Consider the following 26,091-nt stretch of genomic DNA (forward strand, 5'->3'; position numbering starts at 1 on the left):
CACTATTTACAGCCTGTCTTCATGCCTGAATAAAAAGAAATAAAGAAATTGCTGTTTTTCTGTGGAAATGAGACTCAGTTCCAATGCTGCAGCACAGTAACTGGCAGCTACAGCAAGACCTTCTGCACACCGCCTTGTCAATGGTCAGTGACACCGACTGTTCCAATACCCATCTTCTTCTAGGCAGTGATTAATAACACTGCTAATTGGCAGCATGTGACAAGCAGAAAATGACCCAACTTCTGGCCCATTTTGAACCTGGCTACCTAGTTCTTAACTGGAGTGCTTGGATGTGGAATCCTTTCTTTATGCTATTAAAAGCACCCAAACAGCGAGTAAAATACACTTTGTTTTAAGAGCTGGGATGGCAAACCTGCAAGTGTTTTGGAAAATGAGAATTAAGCAGTGCAGGGTAGAGGGAGGCAGGAGAACTCTTCTGCCCTGACAGATTTTTAAAACTGAAGGTAAGGGACGCCAAAACCTGAATACAATGAGCACTGACTCTTGTTTGTTCTAGGAGCACTCTGGTAGCAAAAAGGGTCCTTAAAGAAGGTGTTTACACCACTCCAGGAACGTAATGAGACTTCAATGCATGTTTAAACATACTCTCCTCCTGGAACTGTATAAAAGGGTCTCAGTGGATAGAAAACTTGATCGTTGAGTTTCTTGCAGCTAGTTGAATTTGGCTCCTCATTAATGAAGCTTTTCAGGTCAATTTTGTTTTAATGGTGAGCTGTTAGATGCACAAATGCACAGACCTCCCCTTCTAAGAAGATACACGTACAAGAGGAGTGAATAGTCATGCAGCAGCAGAACCAAATGAGGAATCCACTCCTTTGCAACCTCATTGCCAGCGCAAGACAGCATCTTGGAATCAGGCAAACAGGGCAATATGAAAAAGCAAATGGGAAATACGATGAAGTTGTATGAGGAAGACAGAAAGCCAGGCCTGCTTGAGGCACTGGCAGCACAGTATCTCCTTTGGGGTAGGTAATGAAGATGTCCAGGAGAAAGAAAAACATTTAAGCAACACCTGTGGGCAATGCTGCCCTAACAACACATAATGGAAACAGTTTCACTTTGGGGTTAGGAAGGTGAATTTCAAGGGAATTCAGTTCTGTTTGCTCAGTAGACTGCAGGTTTCTAGAGGCTAAGAGAGAACTGAAGCTGTATCTGGATGGAACAAATGAGGGTGAATGTCACCTGCAAAGAAAGGGGAATTACCCGAGACAAGCGACAATATCCTGATCAGGGAGGACATCCCCGATGCAAGGTGTCAAATTCATTTGCCACCAGCTGCCAAAGATTCAGCTTCAAGCATTAATCTTAGATGGTGACACCATGTTTTCACATTGACTTCAGCATTTGTGAGCATTCACAACTGTAAAACTGAGCAAAATAGCTTATAACTAATAGAAAGGAGGAGGAAGGAAAGGCAAGATTTAAAAGGGTCGTGCCGAGTCTTCTTCTGCACGCCACAAATGGCAGTCTTCAAGAATGCCACGTGGTGTTGGTTAATACTCCAGAAATTCAGTGAGAACTCACCAGCTTATTTAAGTTTATTTTTAGTTTTCACATCAAAGAATCTTCCCTCCAGCCAGCTACCCCTGAAACCAATTTCAACTCTCAAAAAAAAAACCCAAAAAACAACAGGGTATTATTTCATATCTTCTGGAGGTGTCGCGTGCAGTAAGTGTAGGCTAACAGGTCTGCTACACCCAAGTTTAGTTTAAATTAAGACGTGTCTGCATCACTAGGCCGAGCTTCAGCCAGGTTTTAGCTAACAAAAGCTATGGTTGACTCGTTCCTGCTCCCCACCCCTTGCACTGCTAATCCTTTCTATTGGGACCAGTGCTCATGAAACTGGGTGGTTAACTGCTCAGGCTGGAAACTAGCCTTGCTGAGGAAATCAACACGCTTCAGGTGGATCAGACTTATTTTTGCCACTGTGAGAGCTACAGAAAGAAGGAAGGGCTGTGGGAGAACAGGGATACCCCACCTGGACTCAGATCAGCTTCGGCTGATGGGGAGCAGCACCCCTGATGTCACCGTGTGCTTTCTGTAGCCATGCTTTTAAGATGCCAGGCAGCTCCTCTGAGTCCAGCTGTCCGCTGCCAGGCACAAGCAATGAGGGCTATGGCAGCAAAACCTGCAGAGCCCCTTGTGTGCTGAAATGGCTACACATGCTTATACAAATACTTCAGCTGGGAAGACCACACTGCATCCCAACAAATGCAGTGAAAGGACCTGAAATTTCTACCACAGAACTAAATTCTGATCGTTTCGATGATTTTTGAGTCCCATTCAGGTGAGAACACTGCTGAAGAGTAAAGGCTGAGAGACTGAATAAGGAGCACCTTTGTTTAAGGATGGAAGCATCTGGACCACGATTTGCCCCAGATAACCAGCGCTTAGGCATGACTCTTTTCTCCCCAGAAGCCACCCATGCTGCATATCTCTACCTGGCAAAAGAACTCCTAACTGGAGATAGACGATTGCTCAGTGTTGCAAGATTCCTCTCCAGAAGAACCTCAGGCCAAATTTCACCCACAAATGCACTTATGCAACTTGCACTTACATGAGCGAGAGTCATGTATTCATATCCCAGGGTAGCAAAAGCACTTGTGATGACCCATCCACCCCCTCCTTTTTTCCTCTCTGCTTCCAAAGTAACTATGGTGCAACAAATATTATGCCTAACATAATACAGGGCCTGTGCTGACTGTCTTTGGGAGCAAGCAAGAGCCTCTTGATCTCCACACCCTTCTACACTGATATGCAGCGTCAGAACTGACCCTCATGTGAGAGAAGCAGGACACAGCAGTGCTCAGCTACTAGCTGCTGTGTCTTCCGATGATGCCCAAACCAAGTCAGCTCTTAGGCTTGGAGCCACGGATCATGTCTCCCTAAGGCCAAATTGTAGGATGTCTGTTTGTTCTGCTCCTTTTGGGCTTGTTTTCATGGGGGAAGAGGCAGCAGAAGTTCTCCTTTTCCTTATGTTGTACAAAATATGCTTTTCTGGTCAACTGTCGCTTAGCAAACTTACTGCAGAACTTGGTCAGCCCGTGTGCTCTCCTGCCACATCCATAGATGACTGCAGCTTCCTGTCTTAGTCTCACTGCCTTTATACTTGTTACAGGCAGCCAGGGGATGCCTTGGGGGGGCTGTGGTGTGCAGCAAGTGTTTTCCTGGGCCCCACTGCATCGTAAGCTCTCTCTTCACAGCTACGGTGACCTGCAGCAGGCAGGGTTTAGTGATGTGGGTGGTCTTCCCAGCCCCTTCTCTTACTCATCTAAATAAAGCAATTCTCTTACAGTCAGCAGTGTGCACTACATACGCTAAGTCAGTCTCCTCTCTCGTTACCGCTCTGTTTTACTTCAGTAGAATTATTTCTGAAGTACACTGGAACATGGAAATAGGAACGAAAATAAGATCAGGCTCAGCCCCTTTGCAAAATACTGTCTCTTAAAACATTAAGACCATGAACACATTTTTATGCTTCAAACCGTCTCAAATTCCAATAAGGGAGAAGAAGCATACACTCACTGAATAACAACATTTACCTCTAAGTGGATTTTCTAAGAGCCTGCTGAGACACTCTGCATGGTACCCAAAACTACAAGTTTGTAATGGAAAATGCCGACAAACTACAGCTATATATGGATCATCTCTTATAAACAAAAATAAAGTGATTTATAACATCCACTTGAAGTGACCAAAACCTCGTTGCTCACTCACTGTCATCTCTGCTTCTTAAAAAGTGCATGACTTCCTAAAATGCTTTCCAACATACGCAAAGACAGTAATTATAACACTAGAAACTATTTCATTTATAAGGAACTTTCCATTAGGGATCTGCGTTGTATTTGAAAATACAGCCAACAGAGTTCCTTGAAGGATATGGAATGACTTCCCTGGGTTTGGACCAGGCACTTTGCTTCACATTCTGGCATTGCCACTATATCTTAAGCAATAGACATTATTTTACGTAAGTGAAAGGCTTTCACTGCAAAGTTATACCTTTGGATCATTCACAGCTTTCAGGAAAGCATGTCTTTATCTTTAATTGTACCAACTTTAAATCATCTTAATGCAACCTGACCTAGCCACGTCCTCCTCCTCCTCTAAAGGAGGCACCTCCCCTGACTCATCAACCCATGGAAAATTATAGGATAAGCGCCTGTCAGAAAAATATTCCGTCTCTGTCACCAAATCGTACAAAGGAGATTAACAAAGAAACCTGTCTATTTGAGCCTGCCTTGTCTGCACCCTCAGAGGCAGCTGACTGATGCAAAGCTATGGGCAGCTCCCAGGTACAGGAATGGTCTGGTGAAATTCAGCAGAGCAACGACCACATGCAGCCCTGGACCGCAGCAAGCGCCTGAGCCCCTGCACCTCTCCCTGAGCATTTCACAGTCATTGCTGCGCTGGGCTCTACTGCAGTTAAAAGCAAAAAGGGAAAACAGTTTTGCATAACCATAGCATGGCTACATGAAGTTAAATGAAAACTCCTAAAAGCCAACAGTGCCTTTGTTAAATGCTGAGCTCTGTCAGCGGGGTGCTGCTTTCAGACAGGTATTTTTACTTGAGACAGACAATGAAGTGCATTTCCCTTGCGTCTTTTTCTTTACCAGTTTCAGATACCAACGGGGACCAGGATTTGGGGATCTGGATGCAGAGAAACCCACTCACGCTTTGAGACCCTAGCAGCACTGCCTCACATTAAGGCAGGGCTTAGAGCACGAAAATCCCCTACATCTAAAGGTGTACATCAAAGGACTGGTCCGAGAAACAGACAGCAATGGTACATCATAAGGATGGCAGAATCTGGCTTAGTGCCTCATCCTTTCCAAATCTGAAGGACAAAACATTTCACCACTGTTCCCCCCCCTCACCTCCCCTTTCAGAAGTCACTTTCAGAATGTAAATGTCTTTAAGACCCAACAAACTAACAAAAAGGGGGTGGGGTAAGCATCTCCGCTGCCTCCTTCCCACAGCTTAAAACACACCAGTTATTAAAGCAGCAAGATATTTAAATGACTATTCATTCCCCTTTAATTATTTATTTTTATAAACGCGAGGCTTTCACCTGTATCATTATTATGTAGGCAGTGACAGATGGCAATGGAAAAAATATAAAATAACTCCTAGAGTATTAACTTTTTTTCAGTACCGTATGTGTCAGATTCTTTAGCATAAATAAATGGCATTACACAGTCTCATTAAATCTATACATCTGTGTAGTAACTTGCAATTTATGGATATTTTCTGACACAATGTTCAAACCAACAGGTTTAGCTCACATGTTTCTTTTCTCACCATGCCATCTCCAAGTCACCAGAAAAGCAAACAAAAGCAAAACCCCACAGTAAATATTCCCGAAGTATTCTATGAGGACATCTGCTATTCATCATCTGCACACGTTTAAGGGAGTGAGAAAGAAAGAGGGCGGTGGGACCATGGGCAAAAAGGGCGCCTCCAGCAGCCCCCACCGCTGGACACCCTTTCTCAAATGCCACGAGGGCACCTTTGGAGCTGCTCTCCAAGGATGCTCACCAGATCTGGACAGCCTTCAGCTCCCCCAGACCATCGGAGAGCGCCACGAAACACTGCTGCCCAAACATCAAACTCAGCCTGCCCAAACTCAACTCTCACCAACGCAACACAATCCATTGGGAAGCTCAGATTTCACATTGGCTGCGACTTCTGCACGCCAACCTTTTGTCTCCCTGGGTGAAGGCTCTGTTGGAAGCTATTTACGTACTGGCTCCTTTCCTCTAGGAGGAGCTGGTATCTCTGCCTAAAATTAAGACTGCTTGACACTTCCTACGATAAGGCCCTGTTTTTTACTTGCTTATCCCTTTGCCAAAAACAATTTAGGCTGAAATTTGTAGGAAATATTTTTATTTCTTTTGTGTGAAACTGCCATCAAAACAGTTTGACTTCCTTCATGAAGAGACTGGAGAAGGCACCATCGCTGGTTCTCAGGTTAAAATAAATTGAGCCAGGACTGGCCAAACTAATCAAGCCCATGTTTTTGTACAGATTCATACCCAGCCTCTTTCAAACCTCCTCGCTTTCAGCAACCCCCATTTAAGTACATGCTACCAAACAGAATGAGCAAGATCTGAGCTGTACCCTTTTCCCCTCATTAATGAAGGCTGCTGAGTACAGGGGATCCTCCGATCAAGCCCCAAATTTCATCTCACCGCTACACTTCTACTGGGCCAAAGAAAAGGAACATCCGGGGAAACGCTGCCCTGACTTACCGTGGTTCTGAGGATGGGCCACGTGCATTAAAAATCATTACTGCGATGACAAGAAGGGAAAAATGTTTTAAAAAAAAATAATAAAGGAAAGAATTTGGTATCCTGAGAGCTTCACTAAAGCTCTTTAAAGTGCATAATTCCACCACCGTACTGTACATAGCACACAGTCTCAGAGGGGTAATTATCCCTGTGTTGGAAGCCAGTGTGAATATGCACACAGCCGGTCAATACGATGTTGTGTTTGCTGCTGCTTCTCTTAGTTTTTTCTTTCTTTTTTAAATCAATTTTAATTGTCGTGGATCTATTTCTGCTAATAAAAGAGAGTGAACTGATTCTGGTCGGATAGATTTCTGGATACGGAAAATGAGTGAGCAAAACATGTGAGAGTACTTACTGTATTACCAGAAATATTTATAAACGGTTCTTCCTTCCCTCGGCTGGCAGAATATCAAAGCACTGAGGAAGCAACACGGATGGCTTTTGAAGTGATGGAGAAAGCAGAAGTCCGCTTCTCCATCATCTACCTGAGAAAGCGCTGCCACAGGGCTCCAGCAGAAGCCCAGACTGGAAATGCTCCCAGAGTAACATCTCCCTCCTTGACGGAAGGCTTGCATTAGTGCAAAGCGTACCAGGGCAGACCACAAATCAGCCTCTGCAGGGAACAGGACTTGCCCCCCTGCCTATGACAGCATACTGACCGGAGACCAGGGCACTTTTTCGCAATTGAGATGCGATTTCCAGGTCTGTTACTCCTTCCAGCCGAGGACAGTGATATTCTACAAAGGCTTGATGCCAACCTACGCCAAGACCAACATAGACTGGGCTTGATTGACAACAGTGCAGCCTTCTCCATAAGACGCAGCACTATTCCAGTGCATCTATATCAGCAACGTAAAAATGAGCAAGATGACACATGTACAGAACAACCAGGACCTGCAGATCTCCTTTGTTAGCGACAAGCCCCCAGCTGGGATGCTCCACATGCACAGCCAGGAACTTGCAACAGGAACAGGCATCTTGTCCCCATGGGCAGAGAGCTACAGTAAGGCACAATGATTCCCAAGTCAGCTTGTACACGTGAAAATGCCTGGGGGTCCTGATTCAGTGCAATACTTAAGCAATCACCAATCTTTAATGTTTAAGTCAACAGGGCTTGAGTACAAGTACATAGGTAATTACATGAATTCATCGCTGGGCTGAGCAGACATGTTCCAGCTCACAACAGCAATGAAAGGACATTGTGCAGGAAGAACAAAAAGCCTTGAGGAAAGGATTAGTAGTGTCACAAGTTAAACATCTCCTCCCTGATGACATACAGGATCGGGTCAACTGTGCAGACAAGCGAGAATGCTGCAGCATGAAGTTAGAAACAAACTGCTGCCTCTAGTAGCATTTCAGACAGCAAACAGAATTCTAACACACAATAAGCAGTATTTTAATAGCTTTCCTGTAGAAGACAGGTGGAGACTTTTCAGAGTCTAACTGCATACAGTTTCTACTTCAGCTGCTTTAACTTACCTATCGGATTTAAGCGTAAGAAATAACAAACTTCTTTTCATAACCAGCCTCCAAAATCTTTCAGCTCCTGCTTCACAGTTCCAAAAATCACAACCTAGGAGGCCTGTAACTTAATCGTGATACGCTGCCATTAACAGTCTACTGAATTACAACAAATAATGCAGCAGGACCTGAGCAACAACTCCGCCTCACTGTCTTAAAAATAGACAACAGGGGTTTGGTGGCAACACAACACATTTCAGTTACGTTGCACTAAGTAAGCAATCATCAGACCAGTTGTGGTCTTTCAAAAAAAATCCAGAACGTATTATTTTTAAAATTACCTTAATCCACACCAAATACATGAATTCCTCAGATGATTATGCCTTCCCCTGAATACAGGATATATCCAGAATTTACTGTAGATTATTTGAGCACTCTAGCTCGCAGCAAGTAGTTTGGTGCCTGCTGAAATAATTGCCAAGCAAGGATGAGATAAAGATATAAAACAAATTTATTGGCTGCCTAGCAGACTTTATATTCAATTTTCTCTTGTCACATTCTCATCAAGTGTAGGTACTCACACAATCCTACTAGCAACGGTTATGACCAGAAATGCGCCAGACCCAACCACCCTGGTGCCAAATGTGATCTTAAGATTCAAAAAGGCAGCACACATACTCACATCTAGGACATATAATTTTACACTCCCCACGTGACGCTTCATTTCTCTGCTTTCATGTGTGTACCAGATCCACTCATTTCCCTTCATGCTCCATAACCACTCTTATTCACGTGCCTAAGCTCAGCACCCTTTGCAGAAAGCGACTTGCTCATGTAACCAATCCTTCCTTACTGCTCTGTTGTTTCAGGCCTGGAGCTTTGGGATCGCAGGCTTCCTTAAAGGTATCCTCAACTCCACGCTCAAGGGAAAGAACAAAGCATCTGACACAAGGCAGAACCTGAGACACTCAAAGCTCAGAGGTTTATTTTAAGCGCGCACACGGAGGTGGAACATCCCAGTCTTCAACTTCCAATTCTGATGGGAGACATAAGGAAGGAGGAGTTTTTGCAGTAAAGATGGAAGACAAATAGAAAAAAAATAATCACATGGGTCAAACTAACTTCTTGTTTGTAAAACTAACTTGATTTGCTGGTTTGAGCAAAAAACAAAACAAAACAAAAAAGATGTTTTGGAAGATTACCTCCCCTTTTCAAGTGCTGACCATTCAGAGCTCAAATAGATCATTTTGAAACAAACATGGAAACATTTTCCACTTCTCAAAAGCAAAAGCCATTTCAATATCACCAAAGTGTTTTCTCTCCCAACATCTTCATCAGACTTGACTCAAATTCCATTCTGGTCCTGCTCTCAAGCTGCCTTCCCTGACAAATTCATAACTCTTGTTTCTACCTAGCAGCTGCCACTGCATTTCACTCCCAGCTGGCTGTAAGGATGCAAAGTAGTCTCAAGTTTGGTCTTCCATACCAAGAAGTAGGAAATTTGTTTCAATCTAGATACTTTTGGAGCAGCCATCATCTAGAACACAAAACCACAACAACACACACTACAAAACAATCAGAACACCTCCAAAATATGAAAAACTAACACCTGAAGCACCTATAATGACTTGAGATGAGAACAGGCTGCTGTACGATACCAGGAACAAACAGAAATGGCTGCCTATACCTGAGTAATGTTGTCCCCAACTATAGCCTACAGGTTCCTCAAGGACCCAACTTCTAGCATCTCCTGAACGCACTTTTTGTCCCACACAAACTCAGCTCCCAAATAGCCCGAGCCCAGGGAAATCAGCCCAAGGCTGCTACGGACACTCCAGCGCCTCCTGGACTTACGAAGGCCCTGCAATCGTCTGGGCCTTAAACTTCCACCGCACATCATTTCAAGCACTTGCATAAATCTTACTTGCATACAGCTGCATCTTTAGAAACCTAACATACGTTTAAACCAGAATCTAAACCTCCTTGCCTCTCAGTTCATCTACAGAACAGAAGACAGAAGTGTTTATTTTCACGAGGGGTCAGTGACAATAATTTGATTAATGTTGGAGATAAATGTTCGTGCACTAAAGTCAATGGAAGCAGAAACAAATCCTAATTCAGCATGCCATACACTGCTTACAGGAATCAAAACATTGGTGAAAAACAGAAAAAAAAGCCTTTTCTACCAGACACAAGATACATCTGCTTGCAAAGGAACTTGCACAATTTTCATTTCATATATTTTGGCTCAAGCTCATACTAACAGCCTGTGTCTTCTATGAGGTCTTCAGAAAAAAAACCTCTGTACACCCTGTAAGTTCTCTAATGCTGGGATCGATGGATCAAAGCAGAAAAACCTGGGACAACTGAAGTTTAACAGAGGCTCCAAGGAAACGAAAGAAAGGCAAGACTTGATGTGTTCACAGAAAAAACCATTCGAGTGAGTGAGAAAAATTTCCTCATGCTGATGTCTTATAACACGACCTGCCAGCTGAGATGTCTTCATGAAGACCATATCACGTGCTATTGACTCCATGACTCACTATTTCCAATGTTACAAGTGTGGCCAGATACGGTGCTAATAAGGAAAAATCAATTTCTGTTCCTACAGTGAGTTTTTCTTATAACATAAACTGAATGTATTGATAAAAAAAGAAATCTGGATATTAACATAAGACAAAATAAGACATCAATAGCGATTTGGAAAGAAAAAGCACCTAATCTGCTAAAATATCTGTTGGAATAGACAAGGAGCAAAATCCTACGTGATCTTCAACACATTTTATTCCCTCACTCTACAGTTATACACGAGGTTTGTACAGTCATACACGAGGTTTGACTGGTGGTGTTGGCTTTAAAGAGGGGATTTATTACATTGAAAACATCAGGACTGTTTTTGAGAAAATCCTGAAGATATAAGGCAGGACAGACTCCAGCAGTGAAGAACTCTACAAGCCCTTGGGGTCTTCAGTGACACCTCAAGCACTTGCTTAGCTTGACTGAACCCAAGCTCTCCGTGGCACAGCTACATCCTCTGTCTTCTCAGCTGGCTACAGTGTTTTGATCAGAAATTTCATCTGGATTTTCAAAATCTTCTCAATTTAGATCTCATCAACACTTGCACACATTTACAAGAAGCTTTGATTTCTAGACACCAAAGGCTTCCTACAAGATAAAAACTACTCAGTATCTTTCCACCCACTCTAGCAGAATGACTGGTAATAGACCATTTGCACCTCTGCTTTTCGAGTAGAAGAACTATACATATGTGTACATACAATGCACAGGTGTTCTTTCTGGTGAAGATATGCTTTCTACTTAGTTTCCTGCTTGAAAAACATCACAGCATCCACAGAGCACTGCCCAGTACCACAGGTTTTCACAACAAAATTCCCATGCTGATTCATTTGTATTTGGTCCCGCGGCACACCCACTACCACCACGAGGAATATCACCACTATAGGTTTATCAGAAAGCTCAAGGCCTGAAACTGCCAGTTAATTTCCCTGGATGCAACAGAAGTTATGTCCAAGGGTTTTGTTTCCATCACTTTCTTCTGCCTGCTAGAGAATTTTGGTGTCAGAACGCGGACACCAAATGCAACCGGCCACTGGTGAGTCATGCAAGTGGCAGGACTGAATGGAGTTGACCCAGAGATTACTAGCCTTCCAAGGTGTTACACATGATCACTGCTTAAACAGATCACATAAAACGTTCTCAGCCAAGCAGTCCATCTTTGCATAAGAAAATATCCTCCTGTTTGCTTTCCTTTCAAAAAATTGGGGGGGAGGCGAGGGGAGGGCAAACTTTCAACCTTCTTAAAAAGGCAGTGAGTTTCTGTACTCCTGACCTTTCACTCGCAGAAGGAATGCCGATTTCTTGCTGAGCTATGGCTCTGATCATCCTTGCCAAAGCTAAGATGCACACGAGCTGGCTCCCCCTCGTTTCCACTGGCTGCTGGAGCACACCAAAGAGACTGCGTGCCCTGCTGCCTTCAGCACTGAGCCAAGCAATGTGATCCTTCACAGAACCTCATAGCGCACTTGAAGAGCTGTACTGAAGAGGCACAGAGTGCAGCAGCGCAGGGAGGTTGAGAAATGTCTTCTACTTTTGCTGTCAAGAAGCTCAAATGGTCAGTCTGAAAGTGGGGCATGACAAGCTCCCTAAATTTTTGGAGTCAAAAGTTAGTTGAAAGACTAGAATAACACAGAGTAGGAGGGGGAAGTGGATGTGCTCACCCAGAGACAAAAAAAGAAGGTTTATTCAAGTATTACAGTATGACAATCATGCATTGCAAATACTCCAGTGAAGTGAAAATTTGCAGTCAATACAGGAGGCCTGAGGTTTCAGCATTCACAACAGAAGCCAGCTAACAGAAGCACTGTGGGAGCTGCGTCTGCCTGTGCCACTTCTCCCAAGAAGCCCAACAGGAAACATTTGTGCTCAGCTACTACTTTTAAACACCACAGTCACTGTTCCAACAGCCTTACTGCTACCCCTTCCATCAGAGCTGTGCCTGCAGACCCCAAATGAGGCCGGGGTGCTCTGCTTTATCCTGAATAAGAAATGCGCGCAACAGCAGCAAAGGAGGAAGTTTGCACCTGCAGTGCCCTGCCCATTTATCTGTTCTGTTATTTAGTGTACTGCCAATACACGACCCAGCCCCACCACGCCAATTTATCTTTCTGAATTACTAATAAGCCATGGCATTCATTGCATGCTCATTCCAGCAGAGATCTAGGGTGCTCTCTATGAATACCAGCACAGTCAGATCTTACCTTCAGACGCAAGGAAAACAGAATTTGGCCTAAGATGTTAAAGGGTTATTTTAAGGAATGCTTTTTTTTTTTTTCCCTCTCCATTTGTTTGTTTTGGAATTGATACCAGGAAAAAAAAAAATGTAACTAGGAAACAGAATACATAACTGCCTGAGGTGATGTACAAGAAGTTTCTTCGCATTCTCAGACTTTTTCCTGGTTAAAACCAGTTTGCCTGGGGATGGGCCAGCTCGGTTTCAGCTTCCCCTGCTTTCCCAGCATTCCGTACACGAACGTGACCTTCATTAACTCAGCACAGCAACTGGATCCAGCTAACAAAATCCAACACATGTAGGCACTTGTCCGCCTCGTCCTCAAGGGTAGAGAAACAAGGATACAGTTGTTCCAAAACTGGCCTTGCCATTTCCAATTCTTATCCTCGCATAACCGATGCTATCAAGACCGTTTACTGCTGGTCAAAGGCTGCTGCAGCTTCTTGGAAGCAAGCCCTGCTTGTTTTCTCCTCTCTGCTGAAGGATTAATGACCATTTGCTCTCTTGAGGAAATGCGGACATCGTGAGGGAGCTTCATGAAAAATAATTCACGAGCGACACAATACAAGTAGCCAGATCTGGGCTTCTGTTGGCTGGATTTCAGGTTATTTGCCGGTGAGCTTACAGACTGCCCATGATTACAAAAAAAACCAACTAAATAAACAGCAACATAAAAACACAGCAGAGTAACAATAGAAAACCCCAAAACTGCAGCGGTCTGGCAAAGTTGGCAAAGTGACTGGGAGGGCTAAGGGGGGAAAGATCTAGTCAGGCTGCAGAACTGTGCGTCTTGAGATGCAACCGAGCGAGGAATGCAGCGATTACAGACCAGCTTCGTGTTTCATTCAGTCTTTTCGTGTTTTCAGCAGAAATTCCACGAAAAAGAAGTCCAGTAGCTATTGGCAGCAGACAGCAGGACACCACTAGGAGCTAAAAAAATAATTTAATCTCCCTAGATCGCTTTATCTACGGGCAAACACGAGCACATACCCAGCAGAGGCAGGTCGTGCAGGCTGCCTACATCTAAAACTACTTTTCTGCATTCTAGATGAAGCCTAATGCCATTCTGAGCCAATTCAATTGCAAATGGATACCTGCTTTCTGTGAACGGAACCAAAGGTACCTGGGTGTAATGCCAGTCAGCTCCCTGAAGAGGCAGAAAGCAGCACACCTCGTACTTGGGGGCCAAGTGGGAACAAGGAATAGCCCTCACCTGTTTCTGATCACAATGCAGGTGCGAATCCTTTTCAGACTGGGAGCCTTTTGGGCATTCCCTCTTAAAAAAAAAAAGAGAACAGAACCACCAAAAGCTCGCTGAAGTCCACAGACTTCAACACCACAACAGAAACAAGCAATGGGAGATGGCAGAGATCTGAGGTAGTTGCACAGGGAATATTAGGGCTTTAGTGGGATTGGTTAGTTTGGTTTGTCATACCAGTTAAGAAAGCAGAGAAGCATAAGCGTTTTGTGTTTACAAAGTTCAGTGTAGACCTCTCACGAGCTCTGACCCTGGATGAGAGTTCTGAGTACTACAGAAATACCAGAAGGAATAGAAAAAATATATAATCTACCAGGCAACCGCTGTGCAAATTTGATGAGACACCCACTCCCACGACTCCAGCATCATTCTGTTCTCTCTCAAGCTTGCACACATACCCAGCACCAGTCATGCTGTCTGTCCCTCACACAGCTCTATGCTCCAGCAAGCAGGCAGTGCACTTACTGCATTTTCTCTGCTATTTCAGACAACACAGAACAGCATCATTTTCACCCCCAACTCAATCTTGGATGCAACCACTTGGCTGCATGTGCACGGAGTCCAACTCTTGTATTGTGCAGAGGAGGCAGCGCCCTGGATGATGCTACAAAGATCATTACTGTGATGCACAAATAGTAAAATCAAAACAACCACTGCATTTAGAGTTACCAACATGAGAGATGTCCTCGCCACACTCAAATTCCAGACTGGTTTAGGGCATGCATTCCCATCTTCGTCTTTCCCCACGGTGAGTTGAGCTATCACCTCACTCCTTAATGCTGCGAGGGCAAATTTATGCCACCTAGTTTTACACATCTAACAGTCAGCTAGCCAAGACCCAGCTAGCACTGTCTAGGCTCCCTGTGAAGTTAATCCAAATAAATACGCATCTCCAGAGGGCAAATAACTTCATTCCACCTCTTCTATGAGACAATGATTTCTGGAGGAGCCTACAGAAGCTGACGAACCAACTGGTTTAAACTAGATACCTAGCTTCTGCATGGCTAAGGCTCCTAAGATTAATGGACATACGGACAGGGTCCTATTCAGTGCACAACTCCACAGACTCTTGGACAGAATTTGGTACATCTTTCACTAATTGCGTAAACTAAAGCCATTTATTACTTAGACAGCCTTAGACTACTTTCCAAGCAAGTCATCCTCACAAGAAAACGAGCAAAGCTGGGTCACACTGCTACGTCCTTTTGATTTTCAGGTGGCTGAGAATCCCTACCACCACTTCTGTTCCACTTTACTCCCTGTTTCTTCCCCTTCAAAATCCTATAGGATATAGCTATAGGAGGATATAGCTAACTCCTACCTCCATTTCAAGGTTTGCACACGATAGTGAAGTTAAGTTGTTCCTACATTACTCCAAGCCCCGTTTGGATTTGAGAAAGATTTAGGCGGAGTACTTCATGTTAACTAAGTCTGTTTTTCCCAATTCTCTATTACAGATCAAGGATTAATTTACACCAGAAAAGCTTGTACTTCCTTCAACTACGTTACTGATTTTTGCAGAAGAAAAAAAGCCAAGCCAACACCTCAAACTGAAAATAGGGAAAAGTAACACACACTTGTCTTCCACATACAGTCAAGTTCTCCCAGTGATGCCAGTTTTCATAATGCCCGAGATCTGCTCTTTTGCTCTGCAGAGGTGAAAAAACAGACTCTGTTTCCTATTTCCATAGGAGAAACAACTGCAGAGAAGCAGCAGAAAGAAAAAAGACTGGGAGAGACACTCACATGCAAAAGCTTCATTCAACATGCTACGACTCTGCAGTACTCCGCAGTAAGGTCATAAGCACTCATGCAGAGCATTGTATGATGAAACAGAAACTGCTGTTAAATCACTGAGAAATTACGAAAGGAAAGCTACCAGTAACAAAGGGGGTAGGAGGGTTTGAGAAGTCCAGATACAGGAAGGACTCCAGCATGTCAAGATGAGAAGATGTGACTACCATGTTCCAGGCTGACAGCCCTGGCCCCATAACTTCTCCTATCAGTGCCCGTGCAGAAGCTGAGCACGCTGGCTGCTCACATGCCCTAAACCGCTAACATCCTTTCACCATCAGTGCCAGAGACAAGGTCCAAAGGTTTCTATCAACTAGCTTCCCGCCCTTATAAACGATGAGAGCATTATGTACACAGCTCTTGTGAGGAGAGTCCTGAATTCTACCAGTGTGATCACTGTAATCAACTCAGGATCCATTGCAGGCATGCTGTGATCCGCCCTGAAAATACCAGGCCACGTGGCTGTACTTGGCTGCCCAACATGCTAAGTCCTTCTTCTTGACAAGCTTCCACCCAGGACACTGAGTGAGGCCAGGTCTAATCCCAGGTTACACAGCGAGCTGCTGGAAAGAAGGAGATTAGCAGAAGCTGGAGTCTTTCCTCGCTCCACCTGCACTGCTGAGGCAGAAGTCTTGCAGGCTGACTCACAGCTTCCCCACCCAATGGATTGTCTTAAAGGAGGTCTTAAAGGACGAAAAAGAAAGGGAAAAAAAGGTCCTAAAGAAACACACAGCTACGCTTGGCAATTTCATAGGACGTTAACAAAAATAATCACTTCCTACAGTGAAACTGCAAAGGCACAACAGGGTTTCTGTGCTACTCAAAGGGAAAAAAAATGACTATTCAGCTTATATTAAGACCAGCCGCTCTCAGGTTAGAGATTACTCCAACAGGCATTATCATCAGTTGGTTTGAGTTCCTTGGCTGCTGCTGAAGCAGAGCTGGAGAACAGCTTTGTACTCCCTGCAATAAACTGAGTGCTATGACTCTCAAGAACCCAAGGTGTGGTCCTTGCTGGCAGGTGTTAAGGTGTTTGTTTGCCAGCCTTTTCCCCAACTGGAGGAAAGGTGCTAATGAAGTAAAACTGCAGAAGAACAGAAAAAGGTGAGAGCCAGGATTCTCCTACATCAACATTCAATGGGCAGCGAGTGTTTTTGAAACACTGAATGACTAACAGGAATGTCAGGACACAAGGAGACATGCTGGGAAGAGAGGTTTGGATCCATCTTCACTGGCACGCACAAAACAGCCGACCTTTGCTATGGCTCCTTCCTCGCAACCACAGGTAAACAGTAAACAGGAGCAGAAGAGGAGAAAGCCAAGCACACGGGCACCATTCCAAGCCAAGGAGGACCATACTCTCTCAGCTCACTGGTGACGGCCACTAAAGGGCACCTATGTCTCATAGGATGCCGCATTTCCAAAGATTTGGGAGAGATTCAAGTCACTGATCTGCAAGCAGGGAAACACTCTTACCCTTTTCCAAGCAGGGATAAGAAAAATTAAAGAGAAAGGCAAAGCACCTTGCTCCGGTCTGCCCCGGGAGCCAGAACTCTGCTGCTCCACCTCCACAGAGCGCCCCTTTCTCGTTCCTGCAGAACGCAGCACCTCTCAGATCTGCTCCGGGTGAGTAGATAACACATGAGTACTGCATGACACAGAGGAGAAGACACAGTGAGAAATGACTCAAGGATGCAGAGGTTTGGTGTGTTTGTAACTAAGTGCCCTGGGAACAGCGGAGGCTGATGATACTTGTAAGCAGAGGAATAAAATTAGGAGTGGAGCTGAGGCGCTCAGTGTGATGACCTGACCACAAACGACCCTTCTCTCCCTTCCCTATGCCCTGAGAAGCCTTCTGACACAAAGCAATTCCCATTTCATTCACAAATCCCTGGTACTACATCCAGCTAACAGCCCAGCACTCTGTCCCCACGGACAAACATTTACTTATGATTTTCAGGGGGAAAAAAAACCCTTGATCAATGGTACCACCCCTCAGGGCACCGCCAGTACAAAAACCCAAGCAATGTGAAATTAAATCCTAACGTCCTTAAATCTTGGAAAACATTTTGAAGTCATTTCCAAGAGGTTTCAGTTGCTAAAATTCAAATGGCACAAGGCAGTGTGGAGGTACTCCTCATGTTGTTTTCGGAGGTCAGAACCAGGACAACACACATCTGCTAATTCCTCCTAGTTAGAAACGGGAAATACATTAAGCTGGTCAGCTCTACCTCATGTTGCTGGAGAGCAGTGGCCCTCACTATCTCCCCAGCTTCACAAAGTTGGGCTTTAAAATAAATCTCAGGCTATGGAAATAGAAAGATACGCCTAGGCTTACAGCAGTTGCTACAGCACAAATACATCAGCAGAGTGAAACAGTCTGTGGCCAGAGGCACAAAAAAAAGCTTAGATGTGTGCTTAAGTTAAAAGCCCTGAAGTTGCAGGCTAATTTGAGTATTTGGTGAATCTTAAAATAAAGCTTCCATGTAAGCATTTTTAGGATTGTGGCCCTCATTTGCGTCCAGCTGAAGAAATGAAAACTATCATTATATGAGCCTGGCTCTGGAAAAGGCTTATTCCCAACTAGGTCTTATTTACAGGCCAAATTCTACCCTCCCATGTTTACATGCAACTCCTACAAAAAAAAAAAAAAATTAAGCACTGTCCCCTGAGATCACACACAGACACCAGACTGCCCAGCATGCTCCAGCTGTCAGAGCCAGCTTTCTAAATGCCCTATGAGCCATCAGACACCCACACATCATTGCTGCCCCCCTCTGCACATTTGAACTAATTTCAAGACAACCTACAGCCTCCACACCTCTGGCTGTGCTGCGGATGTACTATAAGGGGAGCAGAGTGACCCCGCATTCGTTTGATAAACTAGCCCTTAATGGCCTAATTTCCTAGAGCAACATTTTCACCTATTTCAGACAGAAAAGCAAGGTTACAGAACAAGCAGGTTTCAATAGCCACGTGAAAGGTGCTGTATTTTAATTTATTGAGGAGTTCAGGCACTGAAGATTTTTTAAAGGGTTTTAAAGCCCACCTCAGCCCTACCTTGGTCAGAGCCAACTCGGCCGAAACCAAAAGGGCACAGCATTTTATGATGTGACTTACATGATTAAGTCCAAATCAGCACCTTCTAGACAAGTAGGTTTCTCACCAAGAATCACTTTCAGTTTCTTTTGTTAAGATACATACAGTTTTTAAATGCTTTTTTGCAAGTAAGCAAATCCACTTGGTACCCCTCTCTGCACAGCGCTTCTGAATTCTGATGGCATGGGGATGATGGAACTGCTGCTAACCTCTGTGTCATCGGGTCAAAGTCGCAGCAAACAGCTCCTCCAACAATCCCACACCTCCTCCTCTATCTCCTCTTGTTTTTCCAAGTTTAATTAAAATCCCCAGCAAGTTTTCCACTTCTCAGGCAAGAGCTGCATGTCTCCCTGCCTCGCTGCTGCTTCTGGAAAGCGGTGGGGAAAGAGGGGTTAACGCTCTGCCTTCAGAACAAAACCCACAAGGCTGAGGCAGACCTGCACTCCTCCAATCCATTCCCTGACCAAACTTGTTGCTGGTCCTGTCTGCACCATCCGAGATCTCCCAGGTTTTGCTGGCCTCCAGCCAAAAGTGTCGTTTTACTCTCATAATGAAGGGGGCCAGAAGGATTTATCTTTCCCAACCTCTCCCTGCATTATGTCCATCCCTGCAGAGCAATCTTCTTGTTTTTCCACATTTTCTTGCAGTCTGAAGCCCTCCCAAGGGCATATCCCCAAGGATCTGCTGAGATGGAGGGCTTCTCAGCTTACAGCTTCTGCCTACAATGCTGTATTTAGCCCATTAAAAATCCCAATACGGTTACACATAAAAGCTCCTTCAAAGTTTCGGCCCTGACGCTTTACTCCCTGCCTTCTAAATCAAGTTATACCTTATTTGAAAATCTTTAGAAATTGTTTGGAGGACTGAGTGACCTACTCTGAGGCTTTAAAATTAGATCAAAAGTATAAAGTTGCTTCCTCCCCAGCCACTGTATTACTAAACAAGGAAACGGTCACACAATAAAATTTCCACAAGAAGAATGGAGTCTGTAAACTGAAGCTGTCACAGGTGATGCAGTTAAAAAAAAAAAAAAATAAAAAATAAAAAAAAAAAAAGAAGAGAGAGGTTGATGTTTTGGTATTTGCTAAGGTCTTGATAGCCGGTTCAACAATAATGCAGTTCCCACATTGGAATTCATATTGAAAAGCCCCCCCGTGCGTAACAACATTCTCTCCACCTCCTTCAATCCCTGGGGTTTAAGCAGTGGCTGAGAAAGTAGGGTTAATGGGGAAGATGCCAATGTTACCTTTATCTGCTTGAGTAATACTCTGCAGAGTTCAGAGGTTACAAACACAGTGTGTCCCCTGGATCCTTCCTTATCCTTCCTGGTCTCTTCTCCCTACCTGCATCACCACCAGGTTAGTCACAGTGCTCCCTCTGACTCACAGATGGCCTCATCAAGTACTTAAAACACACCTGAAAAGCAACCAAAATCAAGCACAGCACAACACTGGGTTGGCTTTCTCCAAAACGATTCATTTTCCTGTGCCTGGAAGACTTAAGACCTTAACCGTCCTCCTCCTGGCCCTTGAAGAAGTTGTGACAGTAGAGGTTCTGCAGCTGGAGTTCAACGAGCAATATTTTGTAGGCAAAGCAAGTGCAAGCCAGAAAGCTGGAAGGATCCTGAAGCCAATAAGGACTATTTTTTACACCCTAATTGCTGATAAAGCTGCATTTAAGGAAAGAATGAACTTCAGCAGCACATCCATTGTTCACCATCGCCATGGTCTGCTGAAGGGAATCTCGACTAGATTGAGCCTGCCTTCAGTTCTACTCGGTGTTTTGATTCCAGCTTTGATAAGGTCACACCTTAAAAGAGCCACGCACGGTGTAACAGATGGGAATAAAGCTTTCAGCTATTCCCAGACTCTGCTAATAGCATTTATTTATTTATTTTTAAGGGGAGAAAAATCAATTATTTTTTTTTTTGTCTACATAAATAGGTCTGGGTTTTCAAGTTTTTTTTTTTTGTTTTTTTTTTTGTTCTCTTGGCAGCCCCCACAGGGATGATTTCTGCTGAGTGAAATTGCTGCAGCTGATGGTGCAGAAGCAAATACCCACCCAAACAGACTGAGGCTCCTCACTGCAGAGCTGTGGCTCCAGAAAGCAACTCCTAGCAGGAGCCCTGCAAAACATCCTGATCCCAAATCTAGCCTATTCCTGCAGCGTCAGAGATGAGTTTGCACTCAGACCTTTCCTTCCCAAATAATACTGTGCAACAGTTTCTCTCTTGGTGCTGCCTTCATGCAGTGCAGTCTGCACTCTGAAGCTTCAGGCCTTCAGGATCAAGCTTCCTCAAGCTGCCAGCTTGGAATTCCATCCATCCTGGATTCCAGTGGTGAAACAGCGACAGTGGCAACTACAGCTTACATGACAGGATTTCAAATTTAAAGAAATAATTAAGGAAAAAAAAAAAAAGAATCCAACCAACAGAACAGTGAGGTAATGGTGACCTAATTTCCTAAACTGCCTTGATCCTAACCACAACTTTAAGGTTTCAGAGACTCTGGCGCATTATCAGCTTGCTCTAAAAATGCCTTCTCTGCAAACCAGAAATAAGCACATTGCAGTTTTCAGATAATGCCATCCTAAATAAAATGAAAGAATGCCACAAACTTGCATCCCCGTGGGTAAAAAGCCAAAAACTTTATTATTCATACTGAACTCTTATATGCAAAAGCTCCCATTTCTTTTCAAATATCTAAGCTCTTAGTCCATCCCAATAATGACGTGTCACACAAATGACCCCATACTAAGATTCCTACAATACAGACTTAATCTTTAGTGAATTGTGTTAGAAAAACATTCATTTCAGCACCGCTTTGAATCAGGCCAAGAGAAGAGTGGTAACACTACCAGCCAGAATGCTGCAAATCAACTGCGGAGAGAAAGTCTTGGAAACTGCATGCCATAAGAATGAAACGCTAGGAAAATGTGGAAAGCTGCTGGCTTAAGATTGTGCTGGCTGGACTGAGGCAGAAGAGGTCACGCTTAGCAAAGCCTCTGGAATTCCCCGAGGATGGTACTGCAATGACAAGAAGGAATTTGGGGGATGTTGTACACTCAGTGCTAAAAAGCATTTCATGAGATTCTGCACCAGGCAGCAACAGTTAAGGTGGAGGGCTTTGGAAGAAGATCTGAAGTGGGAGCCTGTACAGTAAATAGAGTCAAGAACAAGAGCCAAAGGGTACCAAAAGCAAAAGCACTTCAAGGTGGCATGAAATGAGATGAGCAGCAACCCAGAGGTCACTTGAAATCTCTTAAAGAATATATAAGTACTTAATTAATGACACATTCGACACAACCAAGAGCAGTTTGGGTTTGATCTTTTCTTTCATGTTTCAGCTTGTTACATTTGCATGTCACTTCACTGTTGCCAAAAAACCCAAAATGATGCAACTAAGTTGAAGATAGACTGGATCAGTGAAGGAACAGAGCCACCATACAGTTGTGTGAGCTTAACGAGCTGATATTGTACCTCACTGTATGTAAGTACTCAAAGCCGTAAGCCAACATGCTGGTCAGCAGGAAGGGTTAAGCCACATGTTACACTGGTCACAAAGATATTTCTGTTGAAAGCTAGCAAAGCTGTAGGTATGCTAAGGAGGAAAAGCTCCTCCATCTTTCACTATGGCTCATGACAAGATAAGTGACTGAGAAATTTCATCACGATACACCAGAATCGGTAAAAAGCAAAGCGCGTGGTCATTCTAACAGCCAATCCAGAAATGAAAGAGCAGTGTGAAAAAGAAAAATACAAGTAAACAGATGTGCTTCAGTGTTTGCTTAATTCAGACAAATGTAACTTGGAGAAGAAAACTGAAGTTTTTAACTGAGCTTAGAGGAGACTTACTAAACAGCAGGTAAGCTCAAATCCAGCTAAGCTGCTGGATCAGATGTTTTCTGTTGGACCAATCTCTTGTAAAAAGCCAAGAGCAAAAATCCAGCTCCAAGGGCTCAGAAAGAATAAACTGCAGAGTCCAGGACTCCTGAATTTTTTTTTTTTCCCTCCGGGAAAGATGTGAAAAATAAAGTTATTCCAAAAAGTTTCCTCAATCTTCCTTCCTAATGTTCCACTACCAAGTAGACAAAAAGCATCAGCTTTTCTCATTTGCATTCAGTTAAGTACCTGACATGCTGTGGACCACTGACATGCTTTGATACAAAACACTTTCTTAACACAGAACACTTCTAACACCCAGCCAAACATCAGCAAAGCCTCCAGCCTCCCTCAATATCCTATACCTGAATGGCAACCGTGAGCTTCCCTATCATGCTGCTGCAGTTTGCCAAGTGATTATTCAGCAGAACTGCCATGAGCACAGAGGAGGACACTTCTCCTTACTTCCCAGCTTTTAAGCACAGATTTTAAAAGTCAACTGTTTTGCTTTTCTCCAGCTTTACTGCAAGCCTCGGGCACAGAAAATCCTGGATCTGTCTGGTCTTGGTAATATTGCTAATGCAATATTTAAGGGCTGCTGCATGAATATAAAATTGGGGTCTATTTGTGCCCGTAGGCCCCAGACACCATTTTTCAGCTTGCCTCCAGCAGACAAATTCCTTGATAACAAGATACGTTAAGTTCACTTTTCTATTTAAAGGAAATTGGCAAAACTCAGTGCTAATTTTCAAGCAAAACGTGCATTTCCTTCCTTTTGTCAAAATCCTTGCAGAGATAGTCATCCAGCACTAGAAATAAAGCTAGACAAGAAAACAAATCTGCAAGAACCAAGCCCTATTTGTCACATAGTCAGTGAGATATTGAATCATCACATTCCAAGAGCCAACTTCAGAGCAAGCAGGCAGTAATCCGGTGAATCTTGTCATATTCGGTGCATACGCATGCACGGGTCTGTATTGCTTGGGTTTGACAGACAAGATCTTGAGGTAAGGTTGATTAGAATAGCTTTTCTTCTGCATAACACCACAGGTATATTCTCCTGATTAAATATAATGAATATACTTACCTCCCAGAAGAGCCCAGGCTCTTCCACTGTAACAGCAGGCAGTGCAGAACCGTGACAACTCTGCATTAAGGGGTAAAGTAGAAATACTCCAACATTTATTTTAACCCCTATCTCCCAATACGTACGTTCAACAAGATCAAAACTTACAGTATTGGGGAAATCCTATTCTTAGTCTTTAGAGAACAAAGTAAGTCTTAAACATGCATTCAGGAAACTTCTGATGCTTCAACGTATGTTTCCACATGAGCCCACGGGAGGTACCTGTACAAATCTCATTATTTGTTACCAGGATTAGCAAACACTCTTTTGAAAATACACCCCAGAGTGTTCTGGCGTTAACAGAAACATTTACAAATCTCAAATGCATTGTAATAAATTCTTTCTCAGAAAATACTGGCCTACTAGCTGTTGCCCAAGATTCCTCTTAGCCAGAACCAGTTAATCCCTTGTCTTACTCTCTATCTGGGCAGCATTCTTGGTTTGCCTGAAAAACATGACACTACGTTGTCCCACCTCATAGCAGAAGAGAGAGAGGCTGTTAAGCTGAATTTTGAGCATTAGAGCCAACTCAAGATTTAACATACATACTAGAGAAGAATGACATTCTTTTTCAAGTGATAAATATAAGGGAAGGGAAACTGACTAATGGCTTGACGTGGAGCTTTACGTTCAATAAAAATGTTGGCAAGTCAGTAAGCTAAAAAGTCAGGTGCCCTAAATCACAGGCCCTGTACTGGATCTGCACTTAAGGCAGTTTACATCAGCTGAAAATTTGGCAACAGATGAGGTTTTAATTCTGTATGGACATCCTCCATAAAAACCAAGGCAAATTTGCCAGAATATTTATGCAGAGCTTACAGTAGGTTTTACAAAAAACTATACAGATGACTTGGCCAGAAATTTAATAGCCACCAGAATTCCATTTATCCAGAGGACAGTTAAATCTCCAGCACTCCAAAGGACCAAACCCTGATGCCTGCAGCTCCTCGTTTATTCGCAAGTAAAGATGGGCCTAACCTTGCTCTTCACAGAACAGGCAGGGCAAAGTCTGGCACCCAGGTCGACCAGAAGCAGAAACATGCTGCTTCCAGGATCTGCACCTAACGTCACAAAGCACTGATAAGAAATGCCAAGTCCTCAGACTTGCCTTCAGTGTAACTTCTTCCTCGTAAAGTACGCAAGACTGGGTTCTGAGTACAGGGATAACATGAAAGTAACAGAAGATGTGCACAAGACGCATAAAACACTAAGTTCATGAGTTCCAAGGGTAAAAAGTCATATTCATATCTATTTTAATCCTACGTATTAGGAATAGAGCTGTATTGTTTATAACTTCTTCTCTCCCCTATTTTATCCTCCTCAAAATATTTTGCTTGTTCCTGCATGGATGACATGAAGCTTGACTACTAACAGTTGTCACAGAGCAGTGAGGTCTCTCCCCAGCTCGCTCAGTGGCTCACAAAAGAGCATTCCATTTGCTTAGACTCTCCACAGCTGCTCAGCAGATGATACCACATGGCAGCTTCAGGAGCAGGCATCTGCCTGTGCTGTTTTAGGCCATTCTTCCCACATCAGGGTGAAGGACAGAAACAGAAGCAAACAGCATGGGTAAAAACCAGAACTTGAAGATGTCCATACCTGTGGTCAGATGGTTGCTTTTTTCCCCCCACAGAAGAAGACTGCACACAGTAAAACATTCGAGAAGCTGATGTTTGATACTATTTATGGATACCTATGGCACATGCTGCTGAACTGGGTATCTCACTTAATACTGGCAGTAGCATGACCCTGGGTTTTCATGCTAAACATCAACATGACGTTTCAAATCATCCCTTTGCCCCTGGTGAGGTCAGAACAAACATGCTGTTTATATGGAATTTCTCAAGCTCTGTTGGAGGTGTTTTTTATTAATTTTCTGTAAATCAGGCCAATTTCAAGTTACTTAATTGAAGAAAAGAGAAGCGTTGCTTGACTGTTTTGTACAATTAGCACAGCTTGTATATTTTAAAGAAATATATCATTTAGAGCAACACAACATCCAATTCTCTTAACTGACATGACGTGATCTGATGGATGGACTACTTAGTGGATGAGGGAGTGGCTGGATGGCTGTATCAAAAGTCTTGTGGTCAACAGCTCCATGCCCAGATGGAGACCAGTGACAGGAGGCCTGCAGGGGGATTTCATATTTTCATTAGTGACGTGCACAGTAGGGTTGAGCCCATCCTTAGCAAAGGTGTGGTTGACACCAAGCTCACAGGTGTGGTAACAGAGGAAGGAAGGGCTGCCATCCACATTTAGTTACCTGGATGGGCTTGTGCAAATCTCACCAAGCTCAACAAGGCCAAGGTAGAAAAAAGTTTTTTATTATAAGGATAGCAAAGCACTGGAATG

General features: G+C 43.7%; 1 protein-coding gene across 17 annotated transcripts in view; it reads right to left on the reverse strand.

The window, feature by feature from the left end:
- Positions 1-26,091, reverse strand: part of IKZF2 (IKAROS family zinc finger 2) — a 111,768-nt gene that overhangs the window by 58,153 nt on the left and 27,524 nt on the right. Inside the window, exon 2 of one of the 17 annotated variants that reach the window (XM_052675122.1) lies at positions 19,977-20,146. The exons of the other annotated variants lie outside the window; for them this stretch is intronic. The gene's annotated coding sequence lies outside the window, so the exon portion shown is untranslated. The remainder of the gene's footprint in view (positions 1-19,976; positions 20,147-26,091) is intronic. 17 annotated transcript variants of the gene reach the window in all.

This window comes from Tympanuchus pallidicinctus, unplaced genomic scaffold, assembly GCF_026119805.1.
Source record: "Tympanuchus pallidicinctus isolate F22 unplaced genomic scaffold, pur_lepc_1.0 scaffold15, whole genome shotgun sequence".
In the NCBI taxonomy this organism is placed as follows: Eukaryota; Metazoa; Chordata; class Aves; order Galliformes; family Phasianidae; genus Tympanuchus; species Tympanuchus pallidicinctus.